The sequence below is a fragment of the Danio rerio genome, chromosome 1 (genome assembly GCF_049306965.1).
Source record: "Danio rerio strain Tuebingen ecotype United States chromosome 1, GRCz12tu, whole genome shotgun sequence".
In the NCBI taxonomy this organism is placed as follows: domain Eukaryota; kingdom Metazoa; phylum Chordata; class Actinopteri; order Cypriniformes; family Danionidae; genus Danio; species Danio rerio.
Genome location: NC_133176.1, coordinates 45,335,509 through 45,341,508, shown reverse-complemented (window position 1 = coordinate 45,341,508; position 6,000 = coordinate 45,335,509). Strand labels below are relative to the sequence as shown.

At 34.5% G+C, this 6,000-nt stretch overlaps 1 long non-coding RNA gene across 1 annotated transcript in view; it reads right to left on the bottom strand.

The window, feature by feature from the left end:
• Positions 1 to 2,435: 2,435 nt before the first annotated feature.
• Positions 2,436 to 6,000, bottom strand: part of LOC141386143 (uncharacterized) — a 102,008-nt gene continuing 98,443 nt past the window's right edge. The window contains exons 4-5 of the long non-coding RNA XR_012407445.1: positions 4,655 to 4,797; positions 2,436 to 3,368 (exon numbers count right to left, since the gene is read on the bottom strand). This is a non-coding gene — a long non-coding RNA (uncharacterized lncRNA). The remainder of the gene's footprint in view (positions 3,369 to 4,654; positions 4,798 to 6,000) is intronic.

Sequence of the window (6,000 nt, the reverse complement as noted above, 5' to 3'; positions counted from 1 at the left end):
GTTGCTCTTATGACATAGGGCATTGGGTCCTACTGTACCTTCAGTAAATATGCACAGATGTAGGCCTTAATTAAAATTGGGACATTTTTAAATACTCGCACGTTCCTCAACTCCCTCACTATAGATTGTTACTGCAATAATTGACATCAGAAAACTGTCATACATCATAACCTATTACGGTGTGTTACAAAACACTACCGAGTCATCCTAGTGTACATCGCAATGTGTCATAGAAATTATTCATAAAAAATTCATAATATTAATAATAAATCTGAAAAATTATCGGTAAATTGTTATAAAGAGATCATGTGTGAAAAATCCCTTTTTTTAAAATTTGTAGAAATTTAATTATGACAATTTTCTGAAATGAAGAGTTGTAAAATTAACGTTAAAATGCATGAATTGTAGGGATGTAACGGTATCAGAATTTCACGGTACGGTAATACCTCGGTATGAATGTCACGGTACGGTATTTATTGAATCATTTACAGGAAAAAACAAAACTTATGAAAATACTCCAAAAAAGTGCCAAAAGTGTCAATGACATACAAATTAGTCATCTATCTGTAAGCTTTGAAACAGAAACTTCAATTTTAATAACAAAAAATTATTAAACCATGTAAAAAAAAATAAAGTTTCAATTTAGTATTGTTGAAAACTCATCACATTCAACATTTAATCACTCACTCACTTAGATAGAGATGGGTTTAAAGGAAAATTATCATATAATATAATCTGGTAAAAGCTGGTATCTCTGGGCATTTACAATGTCCCCTGCAACAGAAAAAAACCCTCTCATTTGGGACTGAGGTTTCTGGGACAAGAGAGATATGACTTGGCCCAGGTTGTTAGCAATGGGGAACGTTGTGCATTGTCTTTCCCCCACTTGAGAGGACAAACCATGAGTGAGATAGAGATCTCATGTCTGCCTCAATCTGAACAGTGTGCTGTGTCTCTGCAGTCCCCATGACTGATTAGTCGTATTCCCCAACTTGCAGGCACGTGCACACACAGTGCTCAACCTGTGCAGTGCACATGCCCTTTTTAGTCTTGGATGGAAAGTTCCCTTCCAAAATGATCAAAAGTGCCCCCGCGACGCGACATACCCTCCGTCCCCGCTTTACAGTACGCGCGCGACAACACAGCTGATAAGAACTCGCGCGACAACACCGCTTTTCAGTACGCGCGCGACAACACAGCTGATAAGAACTCACGCGACAACACCACTATTCAGTACGCGCGCGGCGACAACACCCGCTTTAGGGTTTTCCAGCTCTTTTTGATCCCCGCTTCTAGCAGCACACTCCATTTCCGCATTACTGGATCTGTAGCGACAACAGACCGCAAGGGATTATGGCCAAGCCTGGGCTGATGGGAAATGTAGTTTCCGGTACCTCCCGTTCGCTTTATTCGCCTGAGCAAATTTTCTCAGAAGACCTATAGTTTTACCGAGTCATGCGACTACGGTAATATCGAAAAAAATTAATATTGCGGTATGACGGTATTTACAATACCGTTACATCCCTAATGAATTGCATAAATACAAAAGTTTCAAATGTTAAAACTTTACAATACATTATAATGTTTATTTGCGGCAAATGTATTTTGTACTTTTACTGTAAACAGAAATTGCAGTAAGAGAATACTGTAAAACACATCTACTGTCAAGCTACTGTAAAAAGAGACTAATGTAAAATTATGGTATCATGCTGGCAACAGTGCTGCCAGTAAGTTACCACAAAAATACAATAAAAAATGTAACAGTGTGATTTATTAATTGATTGATTGATTGTTTGTTTGTTTGTTTGTTTGAAACTTTTGTGTTTATGCAATACTTGCATTTTAGTGTTAATTTTACAACTCTTCAGAAAATTGTCATAATTAAATTTTCACATTTTTTTTCACAAAAATATCACACAGTTACATTTTTTTGTATTTTTGTGGTAACTTACTGGCAGCACTGTTGCCAACAAGATACCGTAATTTTACATTAGTCTCTTTTTACATTAGCTTGACAGTAGATGTTTTACAGTATTCCCGTACCGCAATTTCTGTTTACAGTAAAAATACATTTACTGCAAATAAACAGTATAATGTACAGTATAATAACATTACAGTACTGTTACTGTAATTTCGCTAAATTACCACAAATTAATTTTACAGCATTATTACATTACATTACAATACAAAATCTATATTTTAAATATTTAGCATTAATGCTATTTAAACATGAATAAATAAATAATAAATAAATCAATAAATAAATGACAAATAATCAATAAATGAATCAACAAACTGAACCCCCTCATGTTTACAAATACAAGCATAACAGTTTAGAGGTCATTTCTAGTTAACAACATCACAGAATTAACCAGTTTTTTGGAATGGATGTGTGAATGGTGTTTTTCAAGAAAAAAAAAATATGGAAAATTGTTGCCGGCGTGAACAGGATTTATGTGCAGTTTTGAAATTACAGGTAAAGTCACTCTGGTAATTTTATGGCAATTACCAGTAATACTGTGTGAAACGGGCTGAAGTCGGATCAAGACATGTCAAAAAATAGATACAATCAAGAATACTCATCCAGAATTAAACATCATCTACTGAGATATATTCAGTAACCTTGCACATTCTGAAATGGTAACCTTACCTAACTGACATAAGCACTCTGTTATCTGTAGCATTTATTAATCTATTAATTTTGGTCAAAACATGCCTAAAAAATGTTATGGTTTCGACATTCATTTTGGTCATAACATGACCAGTGGTTTGAAAATGGTATAAAAATGAAATCTTCTGAACTACATTTGTCAGTTAATCAGCTGTTGGTGAACATGCCAAAACAATGATCAAAGACTACAAAACACATTATATAGAAACATATAATACAAACAAAATGTAATATATTTTATTTTATATAAAATCTGTGTCAAATGACCATGTGTGAGCCTGGTTTAACAGGACTCGGTTATAGAGGTTTTTGTATTTTTTATTTTGTATCACATGTTGTAGAGTGCACACGGTTCCTTGTCAAAGTGGCACTCACCCACACTCTTAATCGTCCCTCTCCCACACTATTCAAACACTTTAAGAGCTCTTGGTGGGGTCTTAACAGCCCCTAGTCATCCTGTCCAGTACGCAGTCCAGTGCCATTACTCAACGCTGCATCTCTGAGGCTGCATTAAAGATCCTCATAAAAGGTGCAATCACTCTTTCTTCCTGATTGTGACGTACACTCGAATCACAAACAACTTTTCAAATATGACAAAATGCACCTAGATTTACCTGTCAGGAATTTGTTGTCTGCTTTTGGCATGATCTCACGTGATTGACAGGTTAATCCTGACCTTGAGGAGAGAAAAATGATCCTGCGAGAGGAAGGGAATTTACTATATCAAAATGTCACTCAAAACTGAAAGAATATAATGTAAAATCTTTCCATGTGGATCGACAAAATACTGATTTACTTTTGTTTAGTTATTTAAACGAATTACATCATTTGACTAATCATAAATTGAGGAATGTCCTGAATATGCAGTAATCTAAAACACAGAAATTGCTATAATATAAAGCTACTCTATATGAAGTATAACCTAAATAGATTTTTTTAATTGATGAAGCCTTTTTCGCAAAAAAGGCTCATTCTGAAAACAAAGCCCTATATACATTTCTGGAGATCGCAAACTTTGTAGCTTTGTACGTATGGCTGCATTTTGCCTTTACATTGAACACTACAGGGCAGTAGGACACTGTTCCTTTTCACGCTTACCAGCTGACCGCTTACCTCCGTGTGGCTTTCCCGCTGTTACCAGTTTGTCCAGTTAGTTCGTTATGTACGTCGGCAGAATTGAGATGCAGAAAGGAGTTGATTGGGTTTAGGGAAGTTGGTGGGCGGGTCAATCAGTGCTTTTAAAAACACTATTTAACAGCGACTGCACCATTTTACAACTAGTCAACAGCGACCTCAGGTGGATTTACATAAGAACAGCAGGCGCATACGGTACTCGTGAGAGAAATTTAAGATCTGAATAAGCATAAACAGCGCTCTCTAGTGGATTCGCGAAAACAAAAACTGCAAAAAACTTGCCTGCTTGGACGTATTTGGTGCTCTCTAGAAATGTATATAGCAGTACATTTTCAGAAAGACCCTCGGTTGCTATTTTAGAGCCTTTTTTAAGATTTTTTATCAAGAAATTTGAAAGTAAAAAAGAAAATATAATAAATATTTTTAATTTTAATTTAAACTGTAACTTCATGTTCTGTTCAAATAAATGCTAATAAAAATATATATATAAAGATACATATATTTTAAAAATAATTAGAATAGTTATTAGAAAGCGCAAAACAAATCTAATCAAATTTAAACTATGAAAAAAACTACATTCAAAGAAAATATTTCTACTGCTGGTTCAAACTACTTATTTAAAATGAGCTGAAACAACATAATACAAGTGATTTTGCTCACATTTTAGGATTATAAGGCTGAACAGCATGAAATGTCATCAGTCTACAGAGATTTCCCATTATTTACAATCGGGAGATCACAATAATTACCCCCAAAAAAAGTCAAAGCAAAGAAAAAACAAGCAGATTACATGGCATAAATAGCACTGCAACATACAAAAGAAAGAGATCAACTTAGAATGTCACTTACCTGATTTATAAAGTTTGATTAGCTTTAGTTTGAAATACGAAAAGAAGACGCTTTTCTCCTTTAACGGCTTATTATGCAATCTCTGTCGCCATCTTGTAGCGCTACCGTCTTTGCTCAGTATGACAGGCTGATGGCCGTCGACTCTGAAATTATAAATATTTTAAGAATAAGCACTATCCTTAAAAATAAACTGCATAGTTCTAATACAAAACAACTACATTCTTGCCTAAAAGACTTTAAAGTACATCATACTGTTGAAAAGCAGCAATATTTGTCAAACTGTAGTGAGTTTATTGATCAGCTGTCACTCTGGCTGGGCGGAGTAATACACAAGGGTGAGGAGGCTGTAAGTGGAGTGCAGATATTGCAGAATATAGCATGGCTATCACCCAATCAGATTCAGAAGAACCAAACAGAACTGTTGTATAAGAAAAAATATAACTCTGCACTTCTAATTGTCATTTCACTCTTCAACACATTTTTTAGTTTAAATAAACTGCTCTAGTCATCTCAACTTACATCAAACAAACTGACTAAAATATTAAAGTTAAACTTTGTATAACTTAAAAATAAAAATGTTTGAAACCTGAAAAACTTATTTAACTTATTAAGTTAAAGCAACATAAAAATATTTGTTCTTAGTTTTACAGTGTAGGACACATTTTGCACGATGTTTACACTGTAACCACCAAGCAACATTTTTCTAATGGCTATGTAATTGAGTTGATTAATAATCTTGTACAAAATTTGACATTCACCAATATAAGTAAAGTAAAAGGTGTTTGCATTAGTAATTTGACACATGCAGGCAGAGTTTCTAATGAGTAAAGGCTTCCTCCTCATTGTATTCACTGAACTCCAAAAGCGATTTGTACTCGATATTCATAAAACATCAATGATGCACGAGTTTCATTGTGAAGGATGTTGCTCCATCACTTTTGATGGACGCACAAGTATAATGGCTGAAAGTGCACCCTGTTCTCCAGAATGTCATATTCATCATTGATTGCTGCACAGGCGGCTAGAACAAACATATCAATCACGCTCTGACAGAAAGCCTGTTCTGCCTGTCTTTTTACTCATGCTGTAACATTTCCTGGTTAGCCATTGTTCTCTATTCTTTTCAACAAAAGCCAGTCCATCCATTTTTCCATCAGTGTAATTAGACTTGCTTTCCACCCCGGCGGCTCAGAATTTTGACTCTCCAGAAGCCTGTCATTGAAAATTCATTAGATCTCAAAGGAGAATTATATCTTTTCTGATTTTCTTTTTTTTTTTTTTTTGCTTCAACAACAGCTCTTTGATTATTTATATATTTATTGATTGATTGATTGATTTATTAATTG